This window comes from Ranitomeya variabilis, chromosome 2, assembly GCF_051348905.1.
Source record: "Ranitomeya variabilis isolate aRanVar5 chromosome 2, aRanVar5.hap1, whole genome shotgun sequence".
Taxonomy (NCBI): Eukaryota; Metazoa; Chordata; class Amphibia; order Anura; family Dendrobatidae; genus Ranitomeya; species Ranitomeya variabilis.
Window position 1 is genome coordinate 318,280,213 of NC_135233.1, and position 27,199 is coordinate 318,307,411.

The following is a 27,199-nucleotide window of genomic DNA, read 5'->3' on the forward strand; positions in this document are numbered from 1 at the left end:
TCACAATTACTCGGAGACCACCTGAGCGTGCTTGGAAAAACCCAAGCAACAAGTATACTCGCTCATTACTAATGTGACCACCTATTGCCTTCAAAATAACATCAAAGCATCAGTTTTACTAGGTACTCTTGTGCACAGCTTTTAAAGGAACCTTGTCAGGAAGGTTATTCCAAAAAATAAATGTCAAAGAAAGGACCACATTTACTTAACACCATTTCTAAAAACTGCACCCTTCAAGGTGCTCCATACCACATTCAAGAAATTTAGTAACCCTTCAGATTTTTCACAGGAGTTTTTGGAAAGTGGAAAAAAATGAACATTTAAGTTTCTTTCTCAAAAATTTTATTTAGACCAATTTTTTTTATTTTTGCAAGGGTTATAGGAATAAACAAACCACAAAATTTGCTGTGCAATTTCTTCTGAGCATGCTAATACCCCATATGTGGGGGAAACCCACTGTTTGGGGGCACGACAGGGCTTGGAATGGAAGGAGCACCATTTCACTTTCAGAACGTTAAATTTGCTGGAATAATTAGAGGACGGCATGTCGCTTTTGGAGATGTGTCAAAACAGTGGAAACTGTGGAGACACGAGGGGTCGGAGGGCACCCAGGTCTGCTAGCTGGAACCGCACGGAAGAGGGATCGTCCCGCCAAACACCCGCTCTCCCTTTAATGTGGGCATAATGCCACTCAGACAACCCACCGTGAGGGTAAAGCAGTGTGGCAATACTTTATTGAACCACAAAACAGACAGATAACATGTAGAACAGTCCCAGCAAAGTACCCCAAGATGGTTCACATTACAGAGTCTCACCCTTCCGCTGACTCTCTGGTATAATGGCAGCTGTTACTTCAAAGCACCCAGGGTCAACTACCCCATCTGTGGCACGCACACAGAGAGGATTTAATGACAAGCATAGGGAGATGACAGTCCATTTAGGTACAAGGCCAGTTGACCGGAGGGGCACAACCTGGCTTCTCCGGACATCTTCATAGAGCCAGGTGACCGGAGGGTCCCAATCCTTGCTTTCTCCAAATATATCTGTCATGGTTCCCAATGGCAGGGGAACATCAGGACACATAAATAACGGACGAGCTCTTGGGTGATGGAATCTCAAGCTGACCGTGAGCTAAGCCTACCACACAACTAATAGTGGCCGGGGGGCGTTCCTAAGTTTTATCCCTAGACGTCTCTCGCCAGCCGGAGAACTAACTAACCCTAGTAGAGGAAAAAACAGACCTGGCTTACCTCTAGGGAAATTCCCCCGAAAAGGAGACAGAAGCCCCCCACATATATTGACGGTGAGTTCAGAGGAAAAGACATACGAGTATGAAGGTAGGTTCAGCAAAGCGAGGTCCGCTTACTAGATAGTAGAAAGATACAAAAGGGAACTGCACGGTCAGCTGAAAACCCTTTTAAAATACCATCCTGAAATTACTTTAAGACTCATGTGTCAACTCATGACACCGGAGTGGTAATTTCAGCCCACAAGAGCTTCCAGCTACAGAGAATGACATAACTGTAAACTGGAACAAAAAATGCAAACAAACTTAGGACTAAGAGTCCAACTTAGCTGATCAGTAGTCTAGGAGCAGGAATATGCAACAGAAAGGCTCTGGTTACATTGATGGCCGGCAAGGCAATGACTGAAGAGCAGGATTAAATAGGAACTCCCCACTACTGATGAAAACAGGTGAACTGAGAAAGAAAACACACCCGAGTCACCAGTACCACTAGCCACCACCAGAAGGAGCCCAAAAGCAGATTCACAACAGTACCCCCCCCTCAAGGAGGGGGCACCGAACCCTCACAAGACCCAACAGGGCGATCCGGATGAGCCCTATGAAAGGCACGAACCAAATCAGAGGCGTGAACATCAGAAGCAGTTACCCAAGAATTATCTTCTTGACCATAGCCCTTCCACTTAACCAGATATTGTAGTCTCCGTCTGGAAATACGGGAGTCCAAGATTTTCTCTACAACATACTTCAATTCACCCTCAACCAGCACAGGAGCAGGAGGCTCGGTAGAAGGAACAACCGGCACCTCATACCTCCGCAACAACGACCGATGGAAGACATTATGGATAGCGAAAGATGCCGGAAGGTCTAAACGAAAGGATACAGGGTTAAGAATCTCCAAAATCCTATAAGGACCGATGAACCGAGGCTTAAACTTAGGAGAAGAAACCCTCATAGGAACAAAACGGGAAGACAACCACACCAAGTCCCCAACACGAAGACGAGGACCAACACGACGACGGCGGTTAGCAAAATGCTGAGTCTTCTCCTGGGACAACTTCAAATTGTCCACCACCTGTCCCCAAATCCGATGCAACCTATCCACCATAGTATCCACTCCAGGACAATCCGAAGACTCCACCTGACCGGAAGAAAAACGAGGGTGAAACCCCGAATTGCAAAAGAAAGGAGAAACCAAAGTGGCAGAACTAGCCCGATTATTGAGGGCAAACTCTGCCAACGGCAAAAAGGCAACCCAGTCATCCTGATCCGCAGACACAAAACACCTCAAATAAGTCTCCAAGGTCTGATTAGTTCGCTCAGTCTGGCCATTAGTCTGAGGATGGAACGCAGACGATAAAGACAAATCAATGCCCATCCTAGCACAGAATGCCCGCCAAAATCTAGACACGAACTGGGTCCCCCTGTCAGAAACGATATTTTCCGGAATACCATGCAAGCGAACCACATTTTGAAAAAACAGAGGAACCAATTCGGATGAGGAAGGCAACTTCGGCAAGGGTACCAAATGAACCATCTTTGAAAAACGGTCACACACCACCCAGATGACAGACATTTTCTGAGAAGCAGGGAGATCAGAAATAAAATCCATAGAGATGTGAGTCCAAGGCCTCTTCGGAATAGGCAAGGATAACAACAATCCGCTAGCCCGAGAACAACAAGGCTTGGCCCGAGCACAAACATCACAAGACTGCACAAAAACTCGTACGTCTCGAGACAGGGAAGGCCACCAGAAGGACCTAGCCACCAAATCCCTAGTACCAAAGATTCCAGGATGACCTGCCAACGCAGAAGAATGAACCTCCGAGATGACTCTACTGGTCCAATCATCAGGAACAAACAGTCTACCAGGCGGGCAACGATCAGGTCTATCCGCCTGAAACTCCTGCAAAGCCTGTCGCAGGTCTGGGGAAACAGCAGATAATATCACCCCATCCTTAAGGATACCTGTAGGTTCAGAATCACCAGGGGAATCAGGCTCAAAACTCCTAGAAAGGGCATCTGCCTTCACATTTTTAGAACCTGGTAGGTATGAGACCACAAAATTAAACCGAGAGAAAAACAACGACCAGCGCGCCTGTCTAGGATTCAGGCGCTTGGCAGACTCAAGATAAATCAGATTCTTGTGATCGGTCAATACCACCACCTGATGTCTAGCCCCCTCCAGCCAATGACGCCACTCCTCAAAAGCCCACTTCATAGCCAAAAGCTCCCGATTACCAATATCATAGTTTCGCTCGGCGGGCGAAAGTTTTTGAGAAAAGAACGCACAAGGTCTCATCACGGAGCAGTCGGAACTTTTCTGCGACAAAACCGCCCCAGCTCCGATCTCGGAAGCGTCGACCTCAACCTGAAAAGGAAGAGCAACATCAGGCTGACGCAACACAGGGGCAGAAGAAAAGCGGCGCTTAAGCTCCCGAAAGGCCTCCACAGCAGCAGGGGACCAATCAGCAACATCAGCACCCTTTTTAGTCAAATCAGTCAAAGGTTTAGCAACATCCGAAAAACCAGTTATAAATCGACGATAAAAATTAGCAAAGCCCAAGAATTTCTGAAGGCTCTTAAGAGAAGTAGGTTTCGTCCAATCACAAATAGCCCGAACCTTGACAGGATCCATCTCAATGGAAGAAGGGGAAAAAATGTACCCCAAAAAAGAAATCTTTTGAACCCCAAAAATACACTTAGAACCCTTCACACACAAGGAATTAGCCCGCAAAACCTGAAAAACCCTCCTGACTTGTTGGACATGAGAGTCCCAGTCATCCGAAAAAATCAAAATATCATCCAGATACACAATCATAAATTTATCCAAATATTCACGGAAAATGTTATGCATAAAGGACTGAAAGACTGAAGGGGCATTTGAAAGACCAAAAGGCATTACTAAATACTCAAAATGGCCCTCGGGCGTATTAAATGCGGTTTTCCACTGATCCCCCTGCTTATTTCGCACCACATTATACGCCCCACGAAGATCAATCTTAGAGAACCACTTAGCCCCCTTTATTCGAGCAAACAAATCAGTCAGCAGTGGCAAAGGATACTGATATTTGACTGTAATTTTATTCAAGAGTCGATAATCAATACACGGCCTCAAAGAGCCATCTTTTTTAGATACAAAGAAAAAACTGGCTCCTAAGGGAGATGAAGAAGGACGAATATGTCCCTTTTCCAGGGACTCCTTAATATACTCTCGCATAGCAACATGTTCAGGTACGGATAAATTAAACAAACGACCCTTTGGAAATTTACTGCCTGGAATCAGATCTATGGTACAATCGCAATCTCTGTGAGGAGGGAGTGAACCAAGCTTAGGCTCCTCAAAAACATCACGATAATCAGACAAAAATGCCGGAATCTCAGAGGGAATAGATGATGAAATGGAAACCAAAGGTACGTCCCCATGAGCCCCCTGACATCCCCAGCTTAACACAGACATTGCTTTCCAGTCAAGGACTGGGTTATGAGATTGTAACCATGGCAATCCGAGCACCAAAACATCATGTAGATTGTACAACACAAGGAAGCGAATCACCTCCTGATGGTCTGGAGTCATACGCATAGTCACTTGTGTCCAGTATTGTGGTTTATTACTAGCCAATGGCGTAGAATCAATACCCTTCAGAGGTATAGGGACTTCCAGAGGCTCTAGATTAAACCCACAGCGCCTGGCAAAGGACCAATCCATAAGACTCAAAGCGGCGCCAGAGTCGACATAGGCGTCCGCGGTAATTGACGATAATGAACAAATCAAGGTCACAGATAGAATAAACTTAGACTGTAAAGTGCCAATTGAAACAGACTTACCAACCTTCTTTGTGCGTCTAGAGCATGCTGATATAACATGAGTTGAATCACCACAATAGAAGCACAACCCATTTTTTCGCCTAAAATTCTGCCGTTCACTTCTGGACAGAATTCTATCACATTGCATATTCTCTGGCGCCTTCTCAGAAGACACCGCCAAATGGTGCACAGGTTTACGCTCCCGCAAACGCCGATCAATCTGAATAGCCATTGTCATGGACTTATTCAGACCTGTAGGCGCAGGGAACCCCACCATAACATCCTTAATGGCATCAGAGAGACCCTCTCTGAAATTCGCCGCCAAAGCGCACTCATTCCACTGAGTAAGCACAGACCATTTACGAAATTTTTGGCAGTATATTTCAGCTTCATCTTGCCCTTGAGATAGGGCCATCAAGGCTTTTTCAGCCTGAATCTCTAAATTAGGTTCCTCATAAAGCAACCCCAAAGCCAGAAAAAACGCATCCACATTGAGCAATCTTGAGGGTCACCTCGCAGCAAGGAAATTACAATCTTAACCTGCTGTGCGGGATCTCCAGCGGAGCGAGGTCTCAGAGAAAGAAATAATTTACAATTATATTTGAAATTCAGAAAACGAGATCTATCTCCGGAGAAAAACTCTGGTATAGGAATTCTAGGTTCAGATATAGGAGCATGTATAACAAAATCCTGTAAATTTTGAACTTTAGTGGCAAGATTATTCAAACCTGTAGCCAAACTCTGAGGATCCATTTTAAGCAGGTGAGATCAGAGCCATTCAAGGGTTAGAAGGAGAGGGAGACAAAGACTGCAATTAGATCTGAAATGCAACTGATTCAACTATAGAGCAAGCACAGAGGGAAAAAAAAAATTTGCAGACTTCTTTTTCTCTCCTTTCTTCTGCCAACAGTTTTAACACGTGGCCGGCCATACTGTCATGGTTCCCAATGGCAGGGGAACGTCAGGACACATAGATAACTGACGAGCTCTTGGGTGATGGAATCTCGAGCTGACCGTGAGCTAAGCCTACCACACAACTAATAGTGGCCGGGGGGCGTGCCTAAGTTTTATCCCTAGACGTCTCTCGCCAGCCGGAGAACTAACTAACCCTAGTAGAGGAAAAAACAGACCTGGCTTACCTCTAGGGAAATTCCCCCGAAAAGGAGACAGAAGCCCCCCACATATATTGACGGTGAGTTCAGAGGAAAAGACATACGAGTATGAAGGTAGGTTCAGCAAAGCGAGGTCCGCTTACTAGATAGTAGAAAGATACAAAAGGGAACTGCACGGTCAGCTGAAAACCCTTTTAAAATACCATCCTGAAATTACTTTAAGACTCATGTGTCAACTCATGACACCGAAGTGGTAATTTCAGCCCACAAGAGCTTCCAGCTACAGAGAATGACATAACTGTAAACTGGAACAAAAAATGCAAACAAACTTAGTACTAAGAGTCCAACTTAGCTGATCAGTAGTCTAGGAGCAGGAACATGCAACAGAAAGGCTCTGGTTACATTGATGGCCGGCAAGGCAATGACTGAAGAGCAGGATTAAATAGGAACTCCCCACTACTGATGAAAACAGGTGAACTGAGAAAGAAAACACACCCGAGTCACCAGTACCACTAGCCACCACCAGAAGGAGCCCAAAAGCAGATTCACAACATATATCCATGGTTCAGTAAAGGTCAGTGGAGCAGATCTGTATTCTTCCAACCCAGGTGTTATGATCCAGTGGTAGGATCTCAAAACTGACCTGACACATATGACCAGAATATAGGACAAGTTCTGGGGATGTGGAAGCTATACTGACCGCAATCCTGATCCTATCCACAAACACTAAAGGCAGCTGTGGAGCGTTCCTAAAATCCTAGACGCCTCGTTCACAGCCTGAGAAACTGACTACCCCTAGAGAGAAAGCAAAGACCTCACTTGCCTCAGAGAAATAACCCCAAAGTTATAGTCAGCCCCCCACAAATAATAACGGTGAGTTAAGGGGAAAGGACAAACGTAGAAATGAAACAGGTTCAGCAAATGAGGCCCGCTACCACTAGATAGACTGAAAATAGATAGGAGTCTGTGCGGTCAGTACAAAACTATCAAAAATAACCACGCAGAGAATACAAGAACCCCCACACCGACTCACGATGTGAGGGGCGCACTCTGCACCCCAGAACTAACCAGCAAGCGAAAAATCACATATAAGCAAGCTGGACTGAACTCATCATATACAGAGAAACGTTTTCAAGGAAATAATGAGCAAAATGAACAAACAAACTTAACTTCTCCAGCAGGAGACTGGTCACAAGGAATATTCAGGAGCTCTCAGAAACAGGACTGAATACACCGACAGCAGGCAACAAATGAAGGTCCAGGTGAGTTAAATAGGCCCAGCATAGAAGGAAATGAAGCAGCTGAGCCCAGCAATATCGCTAAAGGCCACCAGAGGGAGCCCAAGAACAAACTCACACAGTACCACTCATGACCACAGGAGGGAGCCCGAGAACGGAATTCAAAACACCCAGGTCTTGGTCCCCTAGGTTGTTTCCTGTAGAATGATATATTCTTGCCCCTTGTGATGAGGCCATGATGTATTGGCAGCAGTCCTGCAGGGTCCCCTAGATTTTTGGATGCCTTGGCAGAATCTCTGACTCTCAGTCTTTCTGTCTCTCTGTACAGAGGCCTGTAACCTATTTTTATACTTAACAAGTGTCCTTTATTCAGTATCACAGATAAGGGGAAGAACATTGATGACCAAGTCGTCTTGTTTTGATTATGTAATCTATTTGCATAGAGTTTCCGCCTCTATTTTAAAAATCAACAAACTACCTGTGCTACCCAATGCATAATTAGTATATCACTAGTCATCAAGGATAAGAGAACACTATGTTATATAAAATATCAGCTTGCAAGTCAATATTCCAGGCTTACACAAACAATAGTCTGTTTTCTTGACCAGCCAGAAAGAAATGCTTAAATTCAAAAGTCAATCTACTATATAATTGTCTAAGGGTCACTTCCATCTGTCTGCCCTTCTGTCTGTCTGTCTGTCACGGTTATTCATTCGCTGATTGGTCTCGCCAGCTGCCTGTCATGGCTGCCGCGACAAACCAGCGACGCGCACAGAAAATGGCCGCTCCTTACTCCCCGCACTCACTGCCCGGCGCCCGCATACACCCCTCCGCTCACCGCTCACACAGGGTTAATGCCGGCAGTAACGGACCACGTTATGCTGCGGGTAACGCACTCCATTACCGCTGCTATTAACCCTGTGTGAACAAGTTTTTTACTATTGACGCAGCCTATGCAGCGCCAATAGTAAAAACATCTAATGTTAAAAATAATAAAAAAATAAAAAATGATTATATACTCACCTATGCCGCCTTTCCCGCTCCTCGCGATGCAACCGGCACATTCCGTTGGCACGGATGGTCTGGCAGAAGGACCTGCCATGTCACGGTCATGTGACCGCGACGTCATCACAAGTCCTACGCGCCTGCGCTGACAGGACCTGTGGTGACGTCACGGTCATGTGACCGCGACATCATCACAGGCCCTGCGCGCCTGCGCGAGCAGGACCTGCCATGATGTCACGGTCATGTGACCGCAACGTCATCACAGGCCCTGCGCGCCTGCGCGAGCAGGCTGGGACCGGAAGCTGCCGCCTGTACCTCGCACAGGCGACAGAACTACAAGTATGGTGAGTATGTTAGAACTACAAGGGGCCCTCGGATCGGAAGGTGAGTATGTTTATTTTTTATTTTTTAACCTGTGACGTACGTGGCTGGGCAATATACTATGTGGCTGGGCAATATACTACATGGCTCTGTGCTGTATACTACATCGCTGTGCAATATACTGCGTGGCTCTGTGCAATATACTACATCACTGGGCAATATACTACGTGCCTCTGTGCTGTATACTACGTCACTGGGCAATATACTACGTCACTGGGCAATATTCTACATAGCTGGGCAATATACTACATGACTGGGCAATATACTACATGGCTCTGTGCTGAATACTACGTCACTGGGCAATATACTGAATCACTGGGCATTATACTACGTCACTGGGCAATATACTACATGGCTGGGCTATATACTACATGGCTGGGCAATATACTACGTGGCTCTGTGCTGAATACTACATCACTGGGCAATATACTACGTCACTGGGCAATATACTAGCAATATACTACGTGGCTCTGTGCTGTATACTACGTCACTGGGCAATATACTACATCGCTGGACAATATACTACGTGGCTGGGCAGTATACTATGTCACTGGGCAATATACTACGTCACTGGGCAATATACTACGTGGCTGACCAATATACTACGTGGGCTGTGCTATATACTACGTGGACATGCATATTCTAGAATACCCAATGCGTTAGAATCGGGCCACCATCTAGTATACAGATAACAGCCTATTCTTTGTGGCTTGCTAAAAATAGTCGTCTGGTAAATTAAGATACAATTCTGTGTCTTTAAAGAAACCACCAACACATGACACAATTTTGGAAACTAGAACCCTTAAGGAGCTTGTCTACATGCTTGGTGAACAACTTGAATCCCCTGGTGCTTCACAGAAGTTTAACATTGAGTTGTGAAAATTAAAAAAAAAATTCCAGCAAGATTTTTTTTTAGCCCAAAATGTTGCAATTTCACAAGGATAAAAGGAGAAATTGCAAAATGCAATTGATCGTGCAACTTCTCCTGTGTATGACGATACCACAAATGTGGGTGAAAACTATTGTATGGGTGCATGGGAGAAGGGAAAGTGCGCTATTTGATTTTTTTTAATGCAAAATAGGCTGGAATAGTTAGTGGATGCCATGTAGTGTTTGGAGTGCCCCTCATGTGCCTACAGTGGTACCTCCCACAAGTGATAACATTTTGGAAACTAGACCCCCTCAGGGAACTTGATGTGTAGTGAGCACTTTGAAACCCCAGGTTCTTCACATAAGTTTAAAACATTGAGCTGTGAAAATAAAAAAAATAACATTTTTCCCAGAAAATGTTTTTGTAGCCATTTTCATAAGGGTAACATGAGAAATTGCTCCATATAATTTGTTGTTCAATTTTTGTGTGCTGATACCAAATAAAAATATTGTTTGGACTCATAGCAGAGCTTTGAAGGGAAGGAGCGCCATTTGACTTTTTGAAAGCAAAAATTTGCTGGAATAATTAACGGACACCAAGTCGCATTTGGTGAGCCCCTGATGTAACTAAACATTGAAAAAAAACACAAGTCACCCCATTTTGGAAAATAAACTCCTCAAAGAATGTCATATTGGCGTTCAGATTTTACTGACCTAGCTTGAGAGTGCCATGTCACATTGGCAGAGCCACTGAGGTGCCAGAACAGAAGAACTCCCCCATAAAAGACCCTATTTTACAAACCACACCTCTCAGTCATCTTGTTGACACCACAGGTGGGTCACAGTATTTTATACCATTGGGCAACGAAGAAAAAAATAATTACATTTTTATCGCTAAAATGTTGTTTTAGCCAATTTCTGGAAATACCCCATAAGTGGCAGTACAGTTCTGTTTAGCTGCATTTTGAGACTCGGGAGGGACAGAGAGCTATTTTCCTCCTGGAACACAGATTTTCCAAGAATAGTTTGCAGACTCCATATACAGGGCCACTAAATGCTAGAAGAGCAGAATCTTCCTAGAGTGACCCCATTTTGGAAATTATACCACTTTAGCAATTTGTCTACAGGCGAAGTGATGATATGGGCTCCAAGGGTGCTTTCCAGAAACCAGCAGCAGAGGATGTTGCTGCATGAAAATTGCAAACTGCCAATTTAGTGATCAGTACGTTGTAGTGACCAGTACATTGTAGCACCCATACATTGTGCACATCTCATGCTTCTGGTGACACGTACCTGTAAATTAGGTGGGCTCTCAAAGCTAAATTTAAATTTAAACGCACAAATGTAATACTAGTTGCCAAAAATGAGGGGGACCCCACACCGTTTTTGCAAATAATTTTGTTAAATAATTAAAAAAAAATGTCTGGGATCCCGTTATTCTTGCTAGCTCGCAGCTGTCAGTTTAGCCATGCTGGTTATCAAAAATAGAAGCTTCTAACCACTAGTCACAGCCGCTAGCTCAAGCTGTCATCTAACAGCATGGGAACCGAAGCTTTCTGACTGACTGGCAATAATAATCTTACCTCCGATCAGAATCAGTGTTTGCCACTCTGACATGCAGATGACAGAGTGGCAAACAATACTCCAGCTGGGAATTATTTTCTTGTTTGTTGGAACTAGACCCATCATTAACAAGGGACCCGGTGGAACACAAAGCAAAACAATGGTGATGGGTGAACATCTGTGTGTGCTTGTATATTATGTTCAAGTCCCTGCGGTTGCAAGATTTGCAGCAGTTAGACAGCCTCAACACATGTAGGGATTGCCTGTTTGTTAGGCAATCCCCACATGTGTTGAAGCTGTCTAACAGCCACAAATCATGCTGGCTCAGGGCCTTGAACATAATATATGACCTTGCCCAAATGAACGGATAAGACATTATCCAAGCACATTCGCTCATCACTACAAAATAACTGGAAGCACTCCCAGCCATCCAATCTCTATCAATCTCCAGTTGTTCTGCCCCTCACCATTAGTACAGAGGTCCTTGGGCCTACGAAATTATGCAGAATGTAAACATTGCACATTGCACACATGATTTTGTCCACAACAATACTATGGGGCAGAGTAACCACTACAGAAGCTTATTAAAAATTTCAGCCACAGACCGTGGGCCACAGTACACTCACAGAAGCTGATTATGAATTTCACTTTCAGTGCATGGAGCACAGTACCACCACATAAGCTGATTAAAAATGTCACCTCCAGACAATGGGGCACAGTACCCCCAAAAAACTGATTCAAAATATCACCCACCGAGTATGGGGTACAGTACTTCCACAGAAGCTAATTAAAAATGTCACCCCCAGACAATGGAGCACAGTACCCCCCCAGAAGCTAATTAAAAATTTCATCCCCAGACCATGGGGCACAGTGCTCCACAGAAACTAATTAAAATCTTCACTCACATAGCATGTGGCATAGTGCCCCTACAGAAGCTGTTTACAACTTCACTCACAGATCATGGGGCAGAGTACCCTCACAGAATTTTATTAACAATTTAATGCACAGAGCATGTTTTCACAGTTCCCCCACAGAGCCAAACTTTTACATTCCGTAGTGTACAGTAGATAAGCCACAGATCAAAAGTTTGTAGGTTTTTTTTGGATCAAGCTGACGATCCGCCACAAGGCTTGCTATCGGAAGCCGCAGAATCTTTGCCTTAGGACATCTCCCCAATGCTGTTGCCTAAGGGTCACGGGGGCCAAAGTTTTTACCTTGAAAAAATGTTTGTTCAAAGCAGCCAAACACGCCTGAATAAGGATAATGTGTCATGGTTCCCAATGGCAAGGGAACGTAAGAAACATATAAATAACGAACGAGCTCTCAGGTGATGGAAACTCGAGTTGACCGTGAGCTAAATCTACCACACAACTAATAGTAGCCAGGGAGCATACCTACGGCTTCCTAAATGCCACGCGCCAGCCGGAGGACTAACTAAGCCTGGTAGAGGAAGAAACAGACCTGGCTTACCTCTAGGGAAATACCCCAAAAGATGATAGCAGCCCCCCACATGTAATAACGGTGAAATAAGAGGAAAAGACATACACAGTATGAAAGTAGATTTAGCAAAGAGAGGTCCACTTACTAGATAGCAGAAGGATACAAAAGAGGACTTCACGGTCAACTGAAAACCCTTTCAAAAAAACCATCCTGAAATTACTTTAAGACTCCTGTGTCAACTCATGACACAGGAGTGGCAATTTCAGCCCGCAAGAGCTTCCAGCTACAGAGAATTACAAAAACTGAAAACTGGACTAAAGATACAAAACAAAAGGACAAAGTCCACTTAGCTGATCAGCAGACTAGTAGCAGGAACATGCAACCGAAGGCTCTGGTTACAATGATGACCGGCAAGGAAATGACTGGAGAGCAAGGCTAAATAGGAAACTCCCAAACGCTGATGGAAGCAGGTGAACAGAAGCAGCAAAGTGCAAACAAGTCACCAGTACCACCAGCAACCACCAGGGGAGCCCAAAAAGCGGATACACAACAGTACCCTCCCCTTAAGGAGGGGGCACCGAACCCTCACAAGAACCGCCAGGGCGATCTGGATGAGCCCTATGAAAGGCACGAACCAAATCCGAGGCATGAACATCAGAGGCGGTTACCCAAGAATTATCTTCCTGACCATAGCCCTTCCATTTAACCAGATATTGAAGTCTCCGTCTGGAAATACGGGAGTCCAAGATCTTTTCTACCACGTACTCCAATTCACCCTCCACCAGCACAGGAGCAGGAGGTTCAGTAGAAGGAACCACCGGTACCTCATATCTCCGCAACAGCGACCGATGGAACACATTATGGATAGCGAAAGATGCCGGGAGGTCCAAACGAAAGGAGACAGGGTTAAGAATCTCCAAAATCCTATAAGGACCGATGAACCGAGGCTTAAATTTAGGAGAAGAAACCCTCATAGGGACAAAACGGGAAGACAACCACACCAAGTCCCCAACACGAAGGTGGGGGCCAACACGATGACGGCGGTTAGCAAACTGCTGAGTCCTCTCTTGGGACAATTCCAAATTATCCACCACTTGTCCCCAAAGCTGATGCAATCGATCCACTACCGCATCCACTCCAGGACAATCCGAAGATTCAACCTGACCAGATGAAAAACGCGGATGAAACCCTGAATTGCAAAAGAAAGGAGAAACCAAAGTGGCAGAACTAGCCCGATTATTAAGAGCAAACTCCGCCAACGGCAGAAAGGCAACCCAATCATCCTGATCCGCAGACACAAAACACCTCAAATAAGTCTCCAAAGTTTGATTAGTTCGTTCCGTCTGGCCATTGGTCTGAGGATGGAATGCACATGAAAAAGACAAATCAATGCCCAACCTGGCACAGACTGCCCGCCAAAATCTAGACACGAACTGGGTACCCCTGTCAGAAACGATGTTTTCCGGAATACCATGCAGGCGAACCACATTTTGAAAAAACAGAGGGACCAACTCAGATGAGGAAGGCAACTTAGGCAATGGCACCAAATGAACCATTTTAGAAAAACGGTCACACACCACCCAGATGACAGACATCTTCTGAGAAACAGGGAGGTCCGAGATAAAGTCCATAGAGATGTGCGTCCAAGGCCTCTTCGGAATAGGCAAGGGTAACAACAACCCACTAGCCCTAGAACAACAAGGCTTGGCCCGAGCACACACATCGCAAGACTGCACAAAAACACGCACATCTCGAGACAGGGAAGGCCACCAGAAGGATCTAGCCACCAAATCTCTGGTGCCAAAAATTCCCGGATGACCTGCCAGAGTAGAAGAATGAACTTCCGAGATGACTCTAGTGGTCCACTCGTCAGGAACAAACAGTCTACCAGACGGACAACGATCAGGTCTATCCGCCTGAAATTCTTGCAAAGCACGTCGCAAATCAGGAGAGACAGCAGACAAAACCACTCCATCCTTAAGGACACCAGCAGGTTCAGAATTCCCAGGAGAGTCAGGCTCAAAACTCCTAGAAAGAGCATCTGCCTTCACATTCCTAGAACCCGGTAAGTACGAGACCACAAAATTAAACCGGGAAAAGAACAACGACCAACGTGCCTGTCTAGGATTCAGGCGCCTGGCAGACTCCAAATAAATTAAATTCTTGTGATCAGTCAAAACTACCACCTGATGTTTGGCACCCTCAAGCCAATGACGCCACTCCTCAAATGCCCACTTCATGGCCAAAAGCTCCCGATTACCAACATCATAGTTTCGCTCGGCGGCCGAAAATTTTCGCGAAAAGAACGCACAAGGTCTCATCACTGAGCAGTCGGGACTTTTCTGCGACAAAACCGCCCCCGCTCCAATCTCGGAAGCATCGACCTCAACCTGAAAGGGAAGGGAAACATCAGGCTGGCGCAACACAGGGGCAGACAAAAAGCGGCGCTTAAGCTCCCGAAAGGCCTCCACGGCAGCAGGGGACCAATCAGCAACATCAGCACCCTTTTTAGTCAAATCCGTCAGAGGTTTAGCAACGCCAGAAAAACCAGCTATAAATCGACGTTAAAAATTAGCAAAGCCCAAGAATTTCTGGAGACCCTTCAGAGAAGTAGGCTGCGTCCAGTCGTAAATAGCCCGAACCTTGACAGGGTCCATCTCAATAGAAGAAGGGGAAAAAATGTACCCCAAAAAGGAAATTTTTTGAACCCCAAAAACACACTTTGAACCCCTTACACACAAAGAATTCTCCCGCAAAACCTGAAAAACCCTCCTGACCTGCTGAACATGAGACTCCCAGTCATCAGAAAAAATCAAAATATCATCCAAGTACACTATCATAAATTTATCCAAATATTCACGGAAAATATCATGCATTAAGGACTGAAAGACAGAAGGTGCATTAGAAAGGCCGAAAGGCATTACCAAATACTCAAAATGGCCCTCAGGCGTATTAAATGCGGTTTTCCACTCATCCCCCTGCTTAATTCGCACCAAATTATACGCCCCACGAAGATCAATCTTAGAGAACCACTTAGCCCCCCTTATGCGAGCAAACAAATCAGTCAGCAAAGGCAACGGATACTGATATTTGACTGTAATTTTATTCAGGAGTCGATAATCAATACAAGGCCTCAGAGAGCCATCCTTTTTAGAGACAAAGAAAAAAACGGACGAATATGTCCCTTTTCCAGGGACTCCTTAATATACTCGCGCATAGCAGCATGTTCAGGTACAGATAGGTTAAACAAACGACCCTTTGGAAATTTACTGCCAGGAATCAGATCTATGGCGCAATCACAATCCCTGTGAGGAGGGAGTGAACCAATCTTAGGCTCTTCAAAAATATCACGATAATCAGACAAAAATGCCGGAATCTCAGATGGAATAGATGACGAAATGGGCACCATAGAAGTGTCCCCATGAGCCCCCCGACATCCCCAGCTTAACACAGATATAGCTTTCCAGTAAAGGACTGGGTTATGAGACTGTAACCATGGTAATCCAAGCACCAAAACATCATGTAAATTGTACAACACAAGGAAGCAAATCACCTCCTGATGGTCTGGAGTCATACGCATAGTCACTTGCGTCCAGAACTGTGGTTTATTACAAGCCAAAGGTGTAGAATCAATACCCTTCAGAGGTATAGGGACTTCCAGAGGCTCTAAATCAAACCCACAGCGCCTGGCAAAGGACCAGTCCATAAGACTCAGAGCGGCGCCAGAGTCCACATAGGCATCCACGGTAATAACTGATAATGAACAAATCAAGGTTACAGACAAAATAAATTTGGACTGTAAAGTGCCAATTGAAATAGACTTGTCAACCTTCCTAGTACGTTTAGAGCATGCCGATATAACATGAGCAGAATCACCACAATAGAAGCATAACCCATTTTTACGCCTATAATTCTGCCGCTCGCTTCTGGACATAATTCTGTCACATTGCATTTTCTCTGGCGTCTCTTCAGAAGATACCGCCAAATGGTGCACGGGTTTGCGCTCCCGCAAACGCCGATCAATCTGAATTGCCATTGTCATGGACTCATTCAGACCTGTAGGCGCAGGGAACCCGACCATAACATCTTTAACGGCATCAGAAAGGCCCTCTCTGAAATTTGCCGCTAAGGCGCACTCATTCCACTGAGTAAGCACAGACCATTTACGAAATTTTTGGCAGTATATCTCAGCTTCATCTTGCCCTTGAGATAGGGCTATCAAAGCTTTTTCAGCTTGAATCTCCAAATTAGGTTCCTCATAAAGCAACCCTAAAGCCAGGAAAAACGCATCCACATTGAGCAACGCAGGATCCCCTGGTGCCAATGAAAATGCCCAATTTTGAGGGTCACCTCGCAGCAAAGAAATTACAATCTTAACCTGCTGGACAGGATCTCCTGAGGAGTGAGGTCTGAGAGAAAGGAATAATTTACAATTATATTTGAAATTCAGAAACCGAGATCTATCTCCGGAAAACACCTCTGGTGTAGGTATTCTGGGTTCAGAAATAGGAGTATGCATAACAAAATCTTGTAAATTTTGAACCTTCGTAGCAAGATTATTTAAACCTGCAGCCAAACTCTGAGGATCCATCTTTAAACAGGTGAGCTCAGAGCCATTCAAGGAGAGAAAGGCAAAGGCAGTAATTAGAGCTGAAATACAACTGATCCAACTATGGAGCAAGCATAGGGAAAAAGAAAAAAAAAAAAATTTACAGACTTCCTTTTTCTCTCCTTTCTTCTGCCAATAAGTTTAACACATGTCATGGTTCCCAATGCTGGTGGTACTGGTGACTTGTTTGCACTTTGCTGCTTCTGTTCACCTGCTTCCATCAGCGTTTGGGAGTTTCCTATTTAGCCTTGCTCTCCAGTCATTTCCTTGCCGGTCATCATTGTAACCAGAGCCTTCGGTTGCATGTTCCTGCTACTAGTCTGCTGATCAGCTAAGTGGACTTTGTCCTTTTGTTTTGTATCTTTAGTCCAGTTTGCAGTTTTTGTAATTCTCTGTAGCTGGAAGCTCTTGCGGGCTGAAATTGCCACTCCTGTGTCATGAGTTGACACAGGAGTCTTAAAGTAATTTCAGGATGGTTTTTTTGAAAGGGTTTTCAGTTGACCGTGAAGTCCTCTTTTGTATCCTTCCTCTATCTAGTAAGTGGACCTCGCTTTGCTAAATCTACTTTCATACTGTGTATGTCTTTTCCTCTTATTTCACCGTTATTACATGTGGGGGGCTGCTATCATCTTTTGGGGTATTTCCCTAGAGGTAAGCCAGGTCTGTGGCTTGTGCAGTGGCTCCCTTACAGTGAGGTTCCAAGGAAACTGAGTTAGTCTTAGGGCTGACACACTGTGCATTGATTTGTAATGTAAGAACTGGTTACCATCTTCACCGTGAAAGTGCCCATTGCCTGTGAAATAACATCAAGGAAAATGTGTTAGATGCTACTAGGGATGAGCGGACCAATTGATATTTGGGTTCTGCGGCTTCAACTAAGCTACAGTTAAAATTTTGGTTCGGGACAGAACTTGGCCCCAACTAGACTCTGTACCCGAACCCAGTAGAAGTCAACGAAGACCTTAACTTTGGTGTGAGAAATGGGTGTAAAATGAACATAGTAAGGGCTAGTGGGGGGTAACAGCAGGACAATTGCCCTTCAAACAAATGTGTATTGGAAAATTACTTAAAATAACATAGATATATAAAAATAAAAAAATTATAATCTTGAACCAGAAGGCAGAGATCCAAGCAGAGCAGGAGGTTGAGGAGGAGGTGAATGTGTCAGTGTAGTTGGAAGAGGCGGAGGTCATCAACATTGTTTTTCTATTGATTTTTTTGGGGTAGTCTGAAACAGGCTGTGTAATAATCTGGTTCCCAATATGTCTCTAAATACATTCCATATAATTTTCAGCATTTGTTTTGTAATTAAAAACAATGGGGCGAGCATTAAATAGGGGCACCCAGCAATCTAAAAAAAACCCCACAGATTTTATTTGTGAGTCTTCAAAAGTCGTCTAATGAAATTCACCTCTGGGTGTGTACAAATGTGGATCAAGGAATTGTTACACATGTAACATTTTACAACATGGGGCTTGCTCGATCACTGTATACGGTACTGCTGAGACCTTTGAGATTAAGCAACATCTGTCTTGCGACAGTGACTGTTATTTACGTAGTCACGTGCTGCAATGGCCTCCAATATGTTGGCTGCTCTACACAAACAGTCAGAGCAAGAATGAATGGACACTGTCACAACACAAAAATTGGCTTCCTTCAGCATAGTTTGTCACGTCATATGTTATTAAAGCATAATAAAAAAAATTCAAATAATGGTTACACCAGTAGAAAAAATACCTGCTTGAGTGCTGAATTGCAATCAAATATTAAACAAGAAGGAATCATTCTGGATATTTCATTTACAAACTCTGTACCCGAATGGTTTGAATGGTGTGATAGAGAAAGTTTTCTACATTATAACTATCTACCTAGCAGTCACTTTTTAGTTTTCCTGTTTTTATAACTGTTGTATTTAGAATCAATTACTAGTTGACTGCAACTGTTGTTTTTCTAGTTTTTTGTTTTTTATTTGTTGTTTTTTTTTTTTTCAAAAAAATGTTGGAATTTTCTGTTTTAGAAATTCTTTTGAAAATTTATTTATTTATTTATTCTTTTTGGTATTTTAGGTTACTTTATCATGATTTTAGTTTTTTTAATGTTTTAGTGACTGGCCATATTGGCATTTTAATGCATGATTACCTTCTACCAGAGTTTAACCTTATAAGATACCTTATTTTTGGATTATAAAACACACTTCTTTTCCCCATAATTTTGGGGGAAAATGGGGTGCATCTTATAATGCAGATATACCTTATCAGTGTGCCGCTGCGGGTGTCCCGGTGGCAGTTCTGCGCTGTGTCCCCAGTGGTGTGGCTGTGCTGTGTCCATGGTGGCAGTGCAGTGCTGCACTGTTTCCCCAGTGGCAGTGCGGTGCTGCGCTGTGTCTCTGGTGCTGCAGAGGGCTCTGCCAACATTTTGTGATCTCGGGAGATGAGATCTCAGCGCTGAGCCGAGATCTCCATCTGCGCATGCGACGGCCATTTTCACGGAGTCCAATGCCGCTCAGGAAATGATGGAAGGACTGCCGGGGGCTCTGGCCTTTTACAAAATGTGGGCAGCATCCCCCACAGCACTGGGGACACAGTGCAGCACCGCACTGCCACTGGGGACACAGTGCAGCACCACACCGCCACCATGGACACAGCTCAGCAACGCCACTGGTAACACAGTGCAGCACCGCCATCAGGACACCCGTAGCTGCATGCCTCACATCGGAACACCCCCTCATCCCAGCCTTTGGCAACACTCCACTCTTGCCTCCTCCAGCAGCAGACCTGGGACCTCACTTCACCACAGCCACCACCCCCGGTAAGAAAAAAGACGCATGGATTATAAGAAGCACCACAATTTTATTAAAAAAGTTTTTCTTACTACTTTTCTCATGAAAATTTGGGGTGCATCTTATAATCTGAAGCGTCTTATAATAAGAAAAATACGGTATATGGTTCATATTTGCATATAATTTCCTTTCGCTTCACAGTGAATTACACCCCTTATCCACCTGTGCTAATGAATTAAACCAATCAAGAGGAGTAAGCAAATCAAGTGGAGTTTTGGTGCTGTTAGCAAACACCCCTCCCTTTCCCTTGCAAAAAAGGTTTTAAAAAGACATGGCTATCTTTTCAGGATGGATGTATATTTTTTCTAATGAAGGCTTTTGTTCTTTTCAAGCCGAAATGCTTTGTTTTTACTTGATTTTACTTGGTATCTGTAGAATAAAAAGCTTTTTTCATTAAGCTATTACAGCACATTATATAATTTTCGGAAGCACCAGCATTAGCCTGGTTTTCTGCATCTTTTCACTTTCACCTGTGGACGATTGAGGATCGACTCATGGACCAGGAGCTGTGCGGCAGACCGAGTAACCAGGACCTTGGTTGGAACTTCCCCCCAGGGTCAATACGCTGTTCCTTCAACCTAAGTCTGGTGAGTGCATTAGCTTTTCACTTTTTTTGTGATATTTTTAATATTGCGCTTAGATCCTGCATGGTGTTGTCCCTTTTATATTCCCTATCCTCAGGGTATTATATGAAAATGGGCAGTTTGGAGGAAGAGGTGGTGGTCATGCTGTCCCAGCTACACAGTAAATGAGGTAGCAGGATGGAAGAGCGCTAATGCCGGCACCTAACCATTAAATTGGCTGCTGCTGCGTACTACAGCTAGCCCATATTCTTTACTCTGCCCATGTTAATATTATTTCTATAGACCAGCATAATCGGCAGCACTTTACAATTAAATGGGGACATATACAGACAAAAAATTCAATACAAATTAAGACATTTTAAACAGTTATTGGACGAATGAGAGCCTGCTCACAAGGTCACACTCTACAATCAACATGTTGCCTTGTACTTCTAGTCCGCATCCTCCACAATCTCCTCATCTGGTCGCAAAGTGCGTGCGCGCTTTCAGAGTTCCCATCATGCTGCTGCATATCTGTCTGCCCTGCAGCGTCACTTCTGCCTTACTGCTCCCCACCTCATATGCAATGTACCCAAAAGGTGGAACTCCACCTAGAATATGCTGCAGAGACTGTGCTAGCAGCAACAGCCAGTGGTGAAGTTTCAGCTGCAGCACACGCATCTGTGTCTCTTTGTAGAACAACACAACTTCACCAACAATAAGTGAGTCTCCATGTGGAAAGTATATGCCATGCTGCTGCTTGGAATACTCCACCAATATGGCAAGCGCTGATGGTGCCATCATAACAGTTTCTATCCCACTTCCATGCCTCATAAAAAAACAAAGCTTCAGATGATGATGGATGAAGTGGTGACACAGGAGGAAGAGGACTAAGAGAACAGGGATCAATCACACCATTGTCATGCCAGGCATTCACACATGTTTTGAAGGATGGGTTTCTGTACCAAAAGAGGCCAGATCCACAAATGTCCAGCCAGGGAACAGTTTTTTTGATGAGGAAGAGTAGTACGAGTATGAGAAGAAAGATGAAGAACAAGTGTGTTCACATAGTTTGGCACTGAAAACAGCTCATGGGCATCAACGGCGTGTGGCTAGTGGGATACATAGGATAAAACGATACAGAGGACCCAGGTGATGCACCTCCCAAAGAGGAGAGCTTGTCATTGCCTCGGGGTAGCCTGAAACACAGGAGGTAATACATGCTGCTGTGCTTACACATCAAGTGCCAAATTTCCCAGATTGTTACAAGTCCTGATTACTGTGTGGCCACCCTGCTGGATCCCTTCTACAAGCACAACGTGCCATACTTACTTCTGTTACTAGAGCAAGATCGTGAAATGCGGGAATAGAAGCACATGCTTTTAGACGCACTACTAATGGCATCCATAAATGACAGCAGGGGGCTCAGTGGAAGCACAAGGCAAAAGACAAAGTCTGCAAAGCAGCTGGGGCAAGTAATGGCTAGCATAGCAGAAATGTGTAAAACCTTACTCAGCATGTTGCAAAATCAAACTCCACCATCTGATAAGGTCCTTGTTTTGGTACAGTACAAGCAGATGCTTTTTGGTACAGTACTCTCAGAGGTTTTTTGGTAAAGTAGAAACAGGATCACTTTGGCATTTTACACACAGAGGCTTTTTGGTGCAGTACTCCGACAGGCTTTTTGGTACAGAAGAAACAGAGGCTTTTTAACACATTACACATAATGTCACAAGTGTGTTTAAAAAAAAAAAAAACCTGGAAGATCTGGGAGTAGAAGATCACTGCGTATTGTGAATCACAGATCCTCCATTTAACCTGTGTGTTTGGATCCCATATTAAATGAATTTGGTTTCCTTTTGTGCTGAAGAGGTTAGCGACCCTTTCTATTCTGGTCAGAAACATGCAGCTCCATTTCAGCTGATTCTGATCTAGTTGTTAACTCTTCCTATAAAACTTGACCAGACCCTCTCTGTCTTGCCAGTGAAAGCCCTGCTTCCTTGCTCTTAGGAGATGCTGTGCTGAGGAGGAGTAAGTTGTTGCTACTGGAAATTCGTATTCGTGTGCTTAAGCTAAGTGTTTGAGAAGTTGTTTTGGAGGTGTTTAGTAGTACGTGTGTCTGTATATCCTGGTCCCTGTTCCCATTGAGTTTATTCCTTCCTGTCCCTATCCTCTTCTAAATTGGTTTGTGCTCTTGTTTGATAGAGAGTTTCTGTTATCCTTCTTTTGTTTTTTGTGTCTTGTTCACATTACATTTCTGTCCCAGGCTCCATGGGGTGGGGAGGGAATAGACCAGAGATTAACATGAGCATAGTGAGGTCAGAGACTCGGACTTCTCTGCCATCAAAAGTACCCCCAGGACAGGGAAAGTTATGGTCCTAGTTGAAGGGACAGTTTGAGGCTCCCCCCTCCCTTACCTAAGACCGTCAAAGAGTGAAAAATAGGTTTTTTGGCACATTACACACAAAGGAGTTAGGCACAGTACTCCCAGGGTGTTTTTGGTAATTTAGAAACAGAAGATTTTGGCACTGTAGCAAAAAAATAAAGATACACTACTAATAAAAGACAGCTGTAGAGAAGAAATTTTTTTTTTACACTCGTAACTTTAAAAAGACCGCTGTAGAGTACAAATGATTTCTTAGACACATTACTCACAAAAAACGCTGCAGAATACAATAATCGTATACACACACTACTCGTATAGATGCAGTGGTACTGCTGAGATTTATTTATCTGCCACACTACTAAAAAAGTCACAGCAGTCAGGAAAATTTTTTTATTTGGCCTACATATAGCAAAGCGATGGCTGCTGAGTAGAGATGAGCGAATATTTCAATGTTTAGTTCAGATTACAATGGCCGAATTTGCAATATTCCCCTATGAATTCATCCAATATTCACCAAACCTAACCGAACGCCATTCAGCTCAATGGGAGGCAAAAACAAACGCATGCACAACACCTTATAACGGCCCCAAATGCTTTCAAAACACATCAAATGAGGGCCAGACACCGGGAAAGTGGTCTCAATTCACCCACAGTACAAAATATAGCATGGCACTGCAGCAATAAGCCCGACATGAGGTATCGGGGTCTGGGACGGCATTTACTGCTTTCAATTGAAAGTCACAATAAGATGAAGGGGATGAGGGATCGGTGTAAGCCACCTGTGCTGGGAGCCCTGATATCACATAAAACACCTCTAACTATTTTCATGCTGAGCCACACTCAGGTGGCACAAATATCGATTATGCAGTCTACCATTGTCCAAAAAATTTTATGATAGTAACAAGGGTATTTGAGTCCAAGGAAGTGGAGACCTGATGGTCTCAGAGGCCTACTGCTGCCGGAAACACGTATAAAGTAGACCCAACCAGAAGTGTTCACATTTCCAAAAATTATTGGCAAGCACCATCAAAGTGGAATCAATTTCACTCAGTAGAAATAGTATAATAGGGACCGACAGGTCTTCCACTACACCCAATCCAACAGATGAACACTCAACCAGGAGTGTTCACATTTAAACAAATGTGGGCCTTACACCCCAAAAATAGCATCAATTTCATGAGAGTAGTTCCACACGACCCTGATGAAGACACGGTGAAATGCATGTAGGGTCCACGTCTCCATTACCTTGTGAGTTATAGCAAGGCACATGCACTTTATTATTTATCTATTTATTGCTGATTTGCACTACATGCACTATATAGCACCTTCATATTTAACTACTGCACTGAAGGTCTGTCTCACTTGAGCATGATGTTCTCTATTGGATAACTAGAGCATTTATATTAGGTTGATACAAATCTGTCATAATACAATTTTTTTTATAGATCTTCTATGGTGCTGTATGGGAAGGTTTGTTTTAGTCATGATACTCTCTTCTGATCAGATTTTTGAGTGCACAATTTTTTTGATTTTGTGCTCTGGCTATACACTGCTGTATTATTGCTCATTTTTCGTGCCTGGTTAGTGATATTCTGAATTGATATATTTTCCATGCGATTAATTTAATAAAATTGATATGTTTGTTTAAATATACTCCCGATCTTGTTTTGCTTTTTGCATTCAGAGAGGTATTTGGTGTTATTTAACTTTTTAGTTCAATATACCATCCTATTTCATGATACCATATTTGGGATATTTGTGCTTAATAGCTTACTTTACATGTATTTAATTATTAAAAGATTATCAGTCTGAGAAAAATGGCGAGGGCTTCCGTGTAAATTTCGCACCAGCAGACGGAAAGCTCACTGTTGTATACTTAGCCTTTACATGCTATTAAAATGGGAGACCCCAAAAAAAATGATGTAGGGTCTCCTTATAATTAATAGTCAGGAAAGGCTAGGCAGACATCTGTGGGCTGATATTAATAGCTTAGCTAGGGGCCATGGATACTGTTCCCCCCAGGCTAAAAACGTCAGCTCTCAGCCACCCCAGAAAAGGCATATCCATAAGATGTGCCAATTCTGGCACTTAGCCTCGCTCTTCCCATTTGCCCTGTATCGGTGGCAAGTGGGGTGATAGTTGGGGGAGTTGATGTCACCTTTATTTTTTCAGGTAATGGAGAGGCGTCTATAAGATGCCCCCATTACTAACACCTTAGTCATATTGTATAAAAACACAGACAACCAGAATAAAGTCTTTTAACTAAAATAAATACACAGACTCCTTTAATAAATCTTAATTAAACCACACTTATGGCATCACCCATTCCAGAGACGCAGATTCCTGCAAAAGAGCTAAATTGACAAACAACAATATTCCTCATCTTTCCGCAAAGAAGATGATAATCCATTTGTCCCATGATGTGTCTTGCTCTGCTAGATCTAGATGGCAGGCTGCATGGTTGCATGATGCGACCATACAGCCTGCCATCCAGTGTATGCTCAGTGTCTCCCTGTGAACACTTATTACCTGTCAGATGGCACCACGAGCGTGACAAAGTTCTCATGCTTGCAGTGCCATCAGAAAGTCCTGGGAGTTCACAGCCAATAAACTCACTTCACCTATCTGATGTCAGAGCAAGCGCCGTCGGAAATATATGAAATTTGAATTGCATTACTACTTTAGATAATAAAGAAAAATGGAGCAGCTTAGCAGATCATTTGACCATTTCATAAATGAATAGTAGCCAATGACAAGGCAATCTTTAGTTTGCTGGGAACTTATCCAATGTGAAGCATCTCCACAGTGATCTGAAGTGAACTCACTTAGCTGAACTGCAGTGAAATCTCTGACTTTTTTTCATGGTGCTTAGGTCACTGCAGTTCATCCCGACTGGGAACACAGCCTCAGTGGTGTGCAGTAACCTTGATGAGTTCACCGCTGCTCACTGATGCTGCACTCACAGCTGCTCATTCACCAGTGGATCTTAGCCAGGACGGTAGCATCATGGCACCACACAGGTTGGAAACTATTTATCCCTAGACATGGATTACGGCAAGGGACAGAACTTCGGACAGGTGAGGAATATGTTTTTTGTTTGTTTGTTTGTTGTATTACAGGAAACGAGGGATTCAATGGAATGGAAATTAGGTGAGTATAACTGCATTTGTTATTTTTAAATAAAAAAGGAAAAATGTGTTTTGTTTTTATTTCAAATGTTAATCGCAGTAGCAGACCCTTATAGAAATTAATATGCAGACCTATTTCAGATATGAGTAGCGCTACTGTGATTAACATTTCTGCGGATTCTAAACGTTTCCATAATGTGCACCATGGGGATGTTTCCACATTGTCTTTCTATGGTATAGAAAAAGTCTACAAACCTATAAGGGGTGTAGAATTCAAAAGAAAAATTCTTAACAGAGAATGATTTTGAATCTTTAAATTGCAGACAAAGATACCACTTGGACTTAATATCAGGCAAGATGTCATCTTGCAATATAATTAATATTTATATGCTTTCTAGCATGTACCTCTTGGCGATTTGTGTATTTAGTACGAGATGGGATTGGCCATTTTGGTCATGCGGTCTTCTCCACTTCTTTTTAAATTCACCTGCACAGCACATAATAATAGACCGTGATTAAGCTGTGAATAAATGTGAAGTTTTAACAAAGAAAAGGACTTAGATGTAAATTGTTGCTTCTATCGTATGCATACCAGCTCTAGCCAGGACTTTTCCATGCTATTGTCCATCTGACTGAAGCTGGATCAAAATACTAGGTGTGCTGACTTTCTTTTCCCTCTACCCCCATTTTCTATAAGACTTAAAGGGAATCTTTAATCAGGTTTTGCTGCGTGATGTGTCATTTATTAAGGTGTGTGCTGTTGTTTCAATACAATGAACGTTTCATAACCAGGAGATTATTACTGGATGGACTACAGCTCACGTTAGCACTGGTCCGATGAGTCAGAGTTTCTTTTCCTACAATATCCTGCTCTCAGAGAAGCTAGCAAAAGGCTGGGGACAGATTGCCTTCAATGTTTATTCCATCAAAGTTTAAAAAAAAATTACAGGAACCGAAGAATTGGCCAGTTCCTGAGCTCATGTGTTTTTGGATACCGTGTTTTAGCCATGAGAGA